This window comes from Chaetura pelagica, unplaced genomic scaffold (genome assembly GCF_000747805.2).
Source record: "Chaetura pelagica isolate M959 unplaced genomic scaffold, ChaPel_1.0 scaffold356, whole genome shotgun sequence".
In the NCBI taxonomy this organism is placed as follows: domain Eukaryota; kingdom Metazoa; phylum Chordata; class Aves; order Apodiformes; family Apodidae; genus Chaetura; species Chaetura pelagica.
Window position 1 is genome coordinate 9,359,392 of NW_009953964.1, and position 12,245 is coordinate 9,371,636.

A 12,245-nucleotide genomic window follows, 5' to 3' on the forward strand; every position below is an offset into this window, starting at 1 on the left:
AAAACAGTAAAAAGAAAAACTGGCTTAATCCTGGCTCAAACCAGGACATATAGCTGCTCTTTTTAACCTTTTCTCTCCTCCTTTCTCTCAAACCCTTTTTTATCTTTTCGCCTTCTCTCGTAGTACTTCTCTGCCCTGTAACGTGCCACTTTCTGCTGGAAAAAGGAAACCATAAATCAATAGCATGCAATGTGGAATTGCTGGCTTTTTCATTTCATTTAAATTCTGCCCTCATAACAATCAATTAAAAACTCCACTATCTCAGCTGGAAGGGAGAAAAAGTACATGCAAGCATTTTCTTCACATACTTTTTGAGGGCAGTAGCCCTCACAGCCCTCCTGTGCCTATTCACATCCAGACACACACACAGCCCGGCAGCACTTGCACATTCACGTGGTGTGTCAAAAATCACACTGTCATCTCTCTTGAGGTCTTGGTGTCCTTTCACTGTCAAGGGAGCAAGCAGAAAGGAAAACTAAGCTTTTACTGTTTCCATTTCACATTTTGTGCTCCTCAGAGGGACAATTTTTCCCCCAGAACTTTGTGTCAGATGACAGAAATTATAATCTGTCACACAGCAATGTTGATTTAAAATACTCCATAAAACTAGAAGGTCAGACTCTGAACATATTGCTCATATCCTCATTCACAGACACGTTTGGCCACAATAGTGCCAGATACAGCTTTTATTTTGGTCAGGGACTGGATATCCTTCCTGAATGAATCCCAGTCCTGCTGCTGCTGGAGTTCAGCAATGGACCCCAGAGTCAGAGCTGACCATCAGTTGGGCAGGAGCCCCATCCTAATCCTTGCACCATGTCCCTGACTAGTACACACAGTATAATTCATGTAGCGTTAATTCAACTATCAGCCATAAAAGCAGCAAGAAATTTGACTTTAAAAGTCAGTGCCTGTGATGGCAGTCAGGAATGAATAGATTCATTAGACCACCACTGAGGGCATCTCCCCAGTTCTTATCCAAAGCAGCAGCCCAGAGTACCTAGGGTTCTAGCTGAGAAACTTAATTGGCAAAATTGTCTTTGCAACAGGATAAATAAGCCAGTGTGCTAGCAAAGAACAACATTTGATCCATTGCAGAAGACATTTTCCTTTCAGGAGAAATGAGTTTTTAAAAAAATCTTGCTCTTATGCTACAATTTCCTGTGCTAGAGTGCTCTATGATCCTGAAGTCCAAGTGCATCCTACATAATTATTTAATACATCCTATTGGGAAGGCATCGAGTTGCTGTTTGGTGCTCAGGCTAAATTCTAGTTGGTTCTTTGATGGCAAATGAGAGGCATAAATCAATGGCAATTGATCAGTAATTATACAAAATTACAGTATGCTTTTGTGGTGTTTTTAAAAGAAAGTGTCATTTTGCTACTCAGCCTGACTGATTTCTGGCTCATATTGAATCATTGTGCCATGTTTGCAGCTCATTAAAGCCAGGCTCACTGATCTCTCACCACTTTGCCTTGTTTTCAGTAAAGAAAAAGGGAAGAAATGATGACTTCTCCAGACTTCTGCAGCACCTCCGAAATTGCACTGAGGTGGCATGACTTTGTCAGAGGAAAACCAGTCCTGCAGGCTGAGATAACACCACAGCTCAAATCTCACCACCTCAAGTGGAACAAGGTCTCTCACTCATCCTCTCAGGTTGCTTTGCTGAGGTAAGGCTTGGGGAAGGGCACAGATGTTTTAAAGCATTATTAGGTTGTTCATTCCCTGGCCTGTGTCTTGTAGACCAACCAGACCCAAGGAGTTTGGAGCCAGAACACAAACACACACACATACACAAATCCATGCACTCCACAAAATGTTCCTACAGCACAAATCCATTTCACTGGGTTTTGTTTGGGCTTTTTTTTAATTATTTTTTTGGTCCATCTGTGCTGAAATAAGGTTTATTTCTGCTTTGAAAAAATGTACTTAGACCTGACCTTTTTCAATTTGTTTTTACTCTGTTTCAACATCCTGGGAAATTTTACTGAAGAAATAGGAAAAATAATTGAAAATAACCAACCCCACTAAATAGTGTTATCTCTTCTGGAATATGAGATCAACACATAAAACAATGAGAGGATCTCTTTCTGTGTAGACCTAATGTTCCCTGTGGTCTTGTTTTTTATGCCAGCTTTCTGCAGGCCTATAAATTATTATGAGTGGGTATTACAACAACCATTAGGCAGCATTTTCTGATCACAGAGTCTTGCTCCATGAAGGCCAGGGTTAGATAGCAGGACAGCAATGCATCTGAACACTGATAGCATCACCAGCTGACTTCATGGTATGATTCTGCTCTACTAAAGGCAGCCAAAAAGGCAACTGGGATTAATTTTCTTTCTAGGCATTTCTAATAAACATACTGATATCATCCAGGGCCAAGACTTTTCACTGCTTCAGACATTCAGCACTGTCCAACAACTGTGATCACTCAGTCACAAATTAATTTGGGGCAAGATAAGCAGTACTAATTGCAGTGGAGGTAATGGGTGGGAGCAGTTTGTCTTTTGCACTTCTGTATTTCCAGTCCCTGCAGAATTTGATGGGTAAAGAGGTACACTCCTTCAGATGACAATTTACTGAAAACACATAAACTTTGTGTCCTTCATTCTCTCAACCTTTTTGCTCTGCTGACTGTTTTCGAAGGTTCCAACACCTTCCCAAAAGTTTGCCCTCTGACAGGATGATTAAAAAAGTTCTTGCACAGTTCATTGGGAAAAAAATATGCAGCACCAGCCATGCAGCAAATATACTCCCTCTGCCCACATTATTCTGATTCCCAGAGCATGCATTTAAAAATAAACCAGCATTTCTGAAGTAACATTGTGGGTGCTGTCCCCAAGATATTCATCCATCAATAAGGATACATGATCACAAATTAAATGAAGCATGCTCCATAGCAACCGTAATGAACAACATCACTTCAAATGCTGCCAAAATGGCAACATCTCAAATTTAATATTGCAATACGTTATCTGTTAATTCAAGAGCAAAGGCTAGTTTCAGAGGGGAACTACTAAGGTTTCAAAAATATGCCGGAGATAATGTATTCCATGCATTGCTAATTATGCAGGCACCTTTTAAAACAAGACAGAATTAATTATGTATTTGATCCACCCCCTGTTTATGAGAATAATTGAATTTCTTACAAAACTTCAGCACAAGAGGCATTGTATGGGACTACACCCTCTGAGCTACATCACACACTCTGGTAGAAATGGGCTCCCATGCTGTAATTGACTCTATGGGAAGGCTGCTGCCAATTAACACTGCTAATACATGTTAATTTAAGATTTCCCTTTTCCAACTAATTGATATCTGATTAATCCCAGAATAGTTTTTTTAAGTGTTCATTAAATAGCTAAAATCTCCTCACAAGTTTTGTGTTTTATATAAGGCCACAATCATGAAATATGTAGCTCATGTAATTTCCAAATCATTATAGAGTAATTGGACTTATCAGTTACATGCTAATTAAACTTCAGCTGAATGCTCTTTCTGCAATCATTTGACATCGAATAGATGCACAGAACCCATCTCATTATGTCCAAATGGAGTAGCTGAAGATTTAAAATACAGCATGGCAGACAGAGAGTAAGAGCACGTCTACTCTGTTATGCATCAGGACCTGCAGCTATAATGGAGTGCAAAATCCAGCAAAGTACCCAGAGCAACCAGGCATTAGACAGGATTCAGAATTGTTCCTCGAGTTGAGAGGGACACAGGTATTTTCTCTGCACTGTGCTCTGCTCTGCCATTATCATGTTGTCACTAAAAACCAATTTGACTGGGTTTCTGGCACTTTAGTGTATCCAGAACCCACCAAAGTTCACATTGTCCCAAGAGGATGCTTTACATTCACTGCCAGATTATATAATTATACGTATATATGTATATATATTTATATGAGGCAACCTGTATTTGGAGACCTACAAAACTAGCTCCTTGTCTGCATGATGCTCTGACCATGTAATGGTCAAGAACTCTGAATTTCCACAGGAAATAAATTAGCCATTAAGAAAAGAAACATGGGAGGAAGCATGGATGCTTCCCAAAGTTGGATGTGCTTTCTTTACCTGGTAACATATTTTGACAGTATGATAAGGATGGGCTGGTTTGGTGACATTACATGATTGAGAAGAAAAAAGACTTATGAAATTCCCTAGCTTTTGATCAGGACTAGCATGAAAGGATGAGGGAATTCTGGGGACACAAAGTGATGGCCATTGCAATTGTTCCTACTAATTAATGAGAAGGAAATTAAAAATATGAGAAAACATGAGATGCTTTAATGACTTTCTCAAGCTTTGTGTCTGTTAGCAGTTCCTCCCTCCAGGGCTGTGCTTAGTATCAATTCTCTCTGCTGGATTTGGCTTTGGTGGCTGGAGTCAAGAAAAATTCAAAGCAATTGTCTTTCAGAGAAAGGGCAGGGAAAAGAAAAAGAAACGTAAGCCAGTTTCTCTTTTGGTGCTCTCAGGGTTTTTACTTCTCTCTCTTGAGGGACAGAAAACCTGCCAAGCTGCATGAGAGGTTTGCCAGAATGCAAACTGTGGGATTTGATCCTAAAGCTTATCAAATGGGCTGCAGCAGAGCTCCACTGTGCTCCAGCACCAAGAGGAACATTGCTTCTGTCCCCAGCCAAGGAGTAGCCAAAACCCCATCAGGGAACACCTTAGCAGCACCCAGAGCATGTCCTGTGCTCCTTTCTTTTCTGAGTTTGAGTTGAAAGCCAAGTATGAGTATTATTTTTACAATGAAATCCTGAGAGTTAGTAGGAAGACCTAGAAAAGATGTCATAGTCAATTACTAATGTGATGCTCTTAAAATGCAATTAAACATGGACGAGTATTTACACTCATTGCAAACAAGTAATCTTAAAATAGTTAATCTATCTGTTCAAGAGAAAGCTGATTTCTGTGACCTATGTGAATAAAATCCTTTAGAAAAATAGTCTCTTCCCTAAAAAAAATAAAATTCTAAACCATGCCTGCAGTTATCATCAACTTCTAGCACAAGGAAGATAATTATTTGCCTGAAAGCTAAAAAGCTAAGAGCTTTATGTTCCTTATTAATGCTGTAGACTAATTGTTGAGCCATATAATGCTGTAACAGCAATTACTCTACCTCACTTTGGGACTAAAAAATATTCAAAATATTCTCCAGACTTCTTGCCTGCAGAACAGCTTATCTAAACAAATCCTCTAAAGTCAACAAGGGTGCAAGGTGGTGGCATCTCTTTGATAGAAATCAGAAGTGTGCAAACTGCCTGGAGAAGTGGAGGCTCACCTGGGTTCTGGTGCTGGTTTGCCTCTCTGGGTGCAGGTGGCTTGGGCAGCCCTGGCTCCCAGCTGGGCAGCAGTTGGCTGTAGATCCTCATCTTCAAGTGTATTGAGAAGGTCAGGTGGAAATCTGCTCCCACCCCTTCCTCACAGCACTAGCTGCAGAACCAGGATTATGGAAATTAAGGGAGTTTTAAATTGTATCACACTTCTTAAAATTATAATTCACATCCCTTAAATGCAGTAGGAACCCCTTTCCATTTGTTTATAAGTTTAAGTGGATAACAGGACTAGAGCTGACATATACCTTATTTATTATCACCTCTGGTTTGGGTAGCAAATATGCAAAGAACTACAAAACCAGAGAGAATACTATGTCACTATTATTATACATGCTTTTTTTCTTTCCTTTTTTTTTTTTTTTTTATTATTTCAAAATTATTCCTTAATGGGCACACTGATTTTATTTGTGTACTGAGTTGGTTTTAATTGTCCTTTGTTTTAATCTTGCAGGAACTATAGCTTTTTTAATCACTGGATTTCACTGAGAAGCTCCAAGAATGTGATCTGTTTACAGTTATTATACACCATAAGATGCATTACTGCTATTATTGCCATTATTAAGGGTGTATGTTACGGTGTGAATGTAATTTGACATGCCTTATGGGAACAAAAAAGTAAAATAAAACCAAGTTTTTTCCCTTTCTGGCACTTCATCCTGTCACTTTCTTTTAATGTAGCTTTTCTTTCTTTTCAATAATTGTTTTTCTTTGGAGGAGGTGAAGATGACATCCCCAGTAACACTGTCATCTTGGACCATCTCATCAGAAGAAATGTGACTTACTTCAAGCCAGCTGGGATCTGGCTAAGTGGGAAGTGGCAAATATTTTAATTTTGAGCTGCTAAATCAGTATTTCCTTGGCCTTCTCTATATGTGAGGCATACTTGCTTCCTCATGCAACCCTTTGCACTTTTGTGCTTGGAAATTCAACCCAACTACAACTGTCTTCAGCATAGGAGCACAGGGAAATTCGGCAAAGCCCCATAAAGAGAAGGTTGACTCATATTTTTCCTGATCAAATTTCATTTTCACTCATCAAAAAACCAATCAGGACAGAAACTCTGCTACAGATCAACTTTTACATAAAGTCTCAGCTCAGGCTTTTCACCACTATCAGAATTTAAAAATAGGTGAAATATATTGTTGCAGTCAGGGCAAAATAAACTTTTGAACCATTTAGTTGAGTATGTTTTCCTTTTTTTTGCTCCTGAGCACTATTTTGCAGCTTTTTGTGAGGGAATGGACAGGATACACATATACATCTTAAATACACCACTGCTTTATACAACTGTATTCACTCTGTTTTCACTCTTTTTTAAGAAATTGCTCTTTCTAATATGAATTGCCCGGCATTCACCCAACTTCATTTCCACTTGCTACTGTGCTGCTCAGAAATCTGGCTTTGCAAGAATTTTCTTATCATGGATTAGTTTATAGGTTTCTAGCATGAATTTAGATAACTCTGAGTTGTTCAGCTTTTAAAGGCAGCTCACATGGGCCAGTAGAAACAATGTGGATTCTCATTCCTGTCCAGAATGGCTATTACTCTCTATTCCTACTGATGTCCTTCCTATCACAAATTATTTCCTCTATCCTCCCCCCTTCCCCCACCAAGTATAATTTTTACTGCTACACAGTGTATAAAAACTGACAAAATCATCACAGCATTTAAATTAAAGGTTGTTGCCAACATTTCACCTTCAAATGAATGTGGCTTTCAGTAAATTATAGCAAGTCTAGGAGAGGTACCATCGTGATTCACTCTGGAACATCTTGAGCGCTGGGCTATGCCAACAGAAATCATTAACTTCAACAAGGCTCTCTATTAAGATGCAGGATGCATGATTAAAGGAGTGGCAGTTTTGAACAAATGGTTCAACACGTTGGTGTTAAACGGAAATGTTCTCCCTCCTCCACTGGCTTGGCAGCCGTGGGACTTCATTATGAGGAACAAACCACACAAGCCTGCAGACAGGTGCACAGCAGCATTTAGGATTCCGTAACAAGGCAGAGCAACAGCTTCGTTTGGCAGTTGACAGAATGGAGACAGAAAAAGACCATCCATCCAGAGCAATGGAAATGATTTGGGGTGAGCGTGGGTTAACGTTAATAATAATAATAACAATAAATGTAATGAAAACACTAGCAATTCACAGGATGAGCACTGCCTCCCAAAATAAGGGAATTGCCAAAATATATGAAGTGATTTGTGTCTGCTGTCTCACACACGCCTGTGGGGATGTTTAAAAGGAAACTGTGCCTTGAATTGGCAAAACAACAACTCCATTTCCCAGCTTAGAACAAAACTCAGGAATCTGGCTGTTGATATCTAAGATAAAGACCAATTTCCTGACGCTAAGGATGTATTCAGAGGTTTAATACCTGACATCAAATTGTCAAAGTTCATTTCAAAATGCCTCCTTCATTTACAGTTTTGGAAGTGCAAGAAAAACAAACCCAAAACCAACCCAAAAACCACGAGCTCTGGGCATGTCCGGACTGACAGTTAAATCAGTTGCAAGTTGCTTAGGAAAAAAGGCTGGGCATTAACGGGAGTTACGCTTGTTCTCATGAAGGAGGTTCCTCAGGGGGCTCGGTGCTCTCACATGGCAAGAGTGAAGCACTAAAGGACATGGAAGGATGACATGCAGGATGTCTACGAACGCCTAAGACCCTCTTGCAGGGCTGAGCAGCCCGCTCACCTGGTGGCAGCGCACGCAGGTGCTTCCCCGGCGTCTCTGCAGCAGCAGGGAGGGGCTCCGGGGCTCCCTGCAGCCGGACAGCGGGGCGGCAGCGCCTGGGACGGGACGGGACGGGACGGGGCCCCCGCCGGGGTCTCCAGCTCCCCCAAACCCGAGCTGCCCCCGGGGACGGGGGGAATCAAGGAGCTGGGCTTGTTGAGCAGACGCTGAACAAACTTGGAACCGTCTCCAGCAGAGCCATGAGCTGCGTGTGCCAATGGCTGGACGCGTTTGTACCAAAAAAAGCGCTTCCTTACGGCCTGCTCAGGTCAGTACCAACCCGCGGCGTTTCTGCAAGGTTCATGGGATGCTCTAAAGCCGAAACGGGCAGGTTTTCAGCTGAAATGTTTCCCGCACATACGAAGAAAGGTGAAATGAGGCAACTGGTCATGCAGGGCACATGGGCAAGGACCACCCCGGGCTGCCCGCTGCTGCCCGGGGACACGGGGGTAACGACGCCTGGTGCTGTGAAGTGCCAGGTTTATTTTCCCGTTGCACAGCGGTGCTGGCCCGTGAGGAACTGCCTTGTTTTAAATAAAGCACCTTTCAAACAAGTTCATTACAAAGCCATCTGAGCACTCCTGCCAGTCAAGCTGGTGTGTGAGACAATGTCAAATTATTCATCGTGAATGTATGACCAGATGAGGACACTGTCTCTTTTTGTCTCTTTTTTTTTTTTTTTAAATCATTTGCTCATGTGCTGAATGTAACTCGAGCAACTTTGCTAATTCTTATTGACTAAACAACCCACACTCAATTTATTTTTTGAGGTGTATTAGTGGAATACTTTGAGGCTGTGAGTGGAACAAGGGTCTCAGCCAAGGACTATATAAAAACTATGAACAGAGAACGGTAACAAATCCCAGGCCCCACTAAACCTATAAACTAAATTTCCCGAACAAAACCGTGTTAGAAAGGGAGCTGTAAGCTGAGCAATACCTCTGGTTGAGTCAATGACAAAACTAGATTCAGGTCTTCTGGAAGCTGCTTGAGAAATAGGACAGACTAGGAGTAAATTAAGGATGATAAAAAATGGGGGGTCAGTGAAGAACACATGGATGACTTATGCTAGGGTTTGAGGACAGCAGTGCATATAAAATCAGGTTTCAGCTAGATCATTCTGACAATCTGATTTTCACCCTTCACAGTTCTTGCAAATTCACAGGGGGTATGGGATTTTTCTGTTGCACCCTTTTTACTGAAGAAGTGTAAAGAAGAGAATCGAGAGAGGTAAAAAATGTGCAATTAGTGGATAATAAAGGAATGGCTGAAATATTATGTCCAACAAGCCAGCCTTCAGTATCCACAAAAATGCAGTAGCAAGAATGATGTGAACAGCAGCAAATAAAAAAAGGGGTCACACAAGATCCCTAAAGCTGGCGTTCAAGCAGTTTTTTCTCTGTCCTGTTCACAGCATTTGGCTTGTTGGCTCTGAGTTTCTGTTTCTATTTGTTTTCCTTAAATGAGCAATTAGTTAAATCTGAGTTAATGAAGCTTGCTTAGTCATCCAAGGCCTGTAAAACTTTGCCAGGAGTCAGCATCTTTGCAACCTTTGAGACTGAGAGAGTCTGGCACCACAGGCTTTGCTGACTGGCTTCTCCCATCGTCTGAAATCCCATTTGTCATTTTATTTCAGGCATCTCTTGAAATGCAGGAGAGATGAAGAGAGATGAAGATACTGTCCTGTCAGGTAGTTCATAGCAATTCTTTTAGACTAAAGATTGAGGGACTGGGTCATCTCTATTTGAGATGACAGTGAAATACCATGCCCTCAAATCAATAATGATGGGGGGAGACAGATTAAAAGTATATCTCAGAAAGGACTGTTGGTCCCTGTATGGCAATTTGGAGTTGGGGTTAATTCCAAAGGGAATTTTCACATGTCTGGGATAAAAACTGAAAGTGCTGCTCTGGAGTTTGATGGCCTGAAACACATTCAAGGGAAAAAAACACAAACCTTTTCTCTCCTATAACTCCAAGTGCAGAAGGAGGGCTCATTTTGAAATGAAGAGGCAAATGTGGTGTCCTGCTTACAACAACTATTGCCACTATTCAGCATGAAAAGGAATCTCCCAGGGAAAGAAGGAAAGCCACCTCCTGGGCCTCAGATTTGCAGCTATAAGCAGTTTCTCAGCAGAACCTCAATTATACAGTTATTATAAAAACAGCACAGAAGCATCTTCTGACACATGCACTCTCAAATAAAGCAAAGGCTTATGACTACCTTGATACCCAAGCTAAAGTTAGCATTAAACATTTTAATTAAGATTTTCATTAATATCTAAAACAAACCAAACAAAACAAAACAAAAAACAAGCAACAACAACCAACAACAACAACAACAAAAAATCCACAAGCAATCAACTCTCTTGGAGGAAAATGCAGAATGAAAAAATTCCTCCAAACTCTCCAAGTCTGTCTCCTCTCAGATGCCAGTCACATGAAGTAGTTGGCATTTCGTTTGGCAAATGTGACTGAACGATCAGTCCCCAGAACCAAACATATGGACCTCTACATAGGAATTAAGAACTAAATTCTTAGACTAAAGCCTATAGCAAATTCCTATTTTTAGTGCATTATTCATGGCGATGTACAACCAAGATGTACATGGATTGTAAGATTACATCCTCACATCCTCTCTCCTGGGAAGACAGAGCCTGAACTAAAGTTGATGGAATGTGCCACCTCCTCCTTTCCATTTCACTCTTCAGTCTCTCCATGTCTCCATCTGTTTCTAGACCTTATATTAAGTCACCTTTTATAATGCCTTCTCTTGCATAAATTTTTTTCACAAGCTGTAATATATCTTAATGAATTAATTAGCTCAAGCAAATTAACCATGTGGCCTCACACCTACCTTCTGCATTTACTCCTACCTTCTCCATTTATCTCCTACCTTCTAATGAGGTCAGTGTCTCTTTCCTGCTGTGCAATCTCCTGAAACAATTTTAGGGATCCTGTATCACAGGCCAGGATGATGCAGAATGCAGTCAGGGACTCAAAACCTTTTCAACTCTGAGAAGAAGAACCTTTCTACCCAAACAGATTTGTGGTTTATCAATGTCTGGCAGTTCAAATACCTCCATCCCACAGGTTAACAATTAACCCATTTTGGGGCCAGATTCCAAAACTGTACTGAGTACTGAATAAACAAGGAAATAAGTTTACTTTCCAGTTCTGGTATATTTTCCTCTGCATCAAGTAAGGGTTTAGTTCATTTGTGTTCTGTGTCCTAAGGGCTAGTAAACTTGTACAAGAATTAAGTTCTCATTCCTTCTGATTTCTCCTTCTTTATGTTTAGTGCTAAAGCAGCTCCTTTCTAGGATTCTCTCTCCCTGACTGGGATAATCTATGCTGGACACTATGTCTAAAGAAGCAAGTATTTAATGTAAAAAACACACCTCGTACCTCTTTTTGTTAACAAGAAGCATGACAATTACAAGTTATTTACAGGTTGTTAAATATACCAACTAATGCCTGTTACGAACAGGCAATCAATGTGCAATCTGCATTTTCGCAGTGTCAGCTCTGGGGTAATTCACAGTAGAGGATTCTTTTTCTTTTTTTTTTTTTCTTTTTTTCTTCTTTCTGTTTTCTTTTCTCTCTCTCTCTTTTTTTTTTTTAATCAGGGAACAGAAAGAGAACAAGCCCAAGCTTCCAGTTTTACAGTCAGAGCAGTGCATTTTCATCTCTTCTCTTTTACAGTTATCTAAGAGTTTAGCAAGGTCTTACCTTCTACTAACACACTCTTTTCAATTATTTGGCAAAATAATGTCTAAAATCTTCAGACCTCTCAACTTGCAGCCACAAACACACCCATTTCTAAGTTCCAATATGTAAAATAGATTTACCTAACACTGTCAAACAATTCCAAATATTCAGACCTACTACTCTCATAGCAGCTAATGTATTGGGCTTTTGTCATCCTTATGGGCTATGCCATCCACAAATACATCTTGGAGGGTAAACTGAATTTAACCAGATATCATACACAAGAAGATATTTGCTGAAGAAGAATATAGTGTCTATTCCACTGGCTCTAGTTGTGTACAGCAAGTGATTCTTTCCAGTACATTTTTTCTTGCAAGTCTTTGCTGTGTGAAGCGTTTCTAGATACCCAGAGCATTTCTTGTAGAACCTTCTCTCTAAAATCTGCAAAG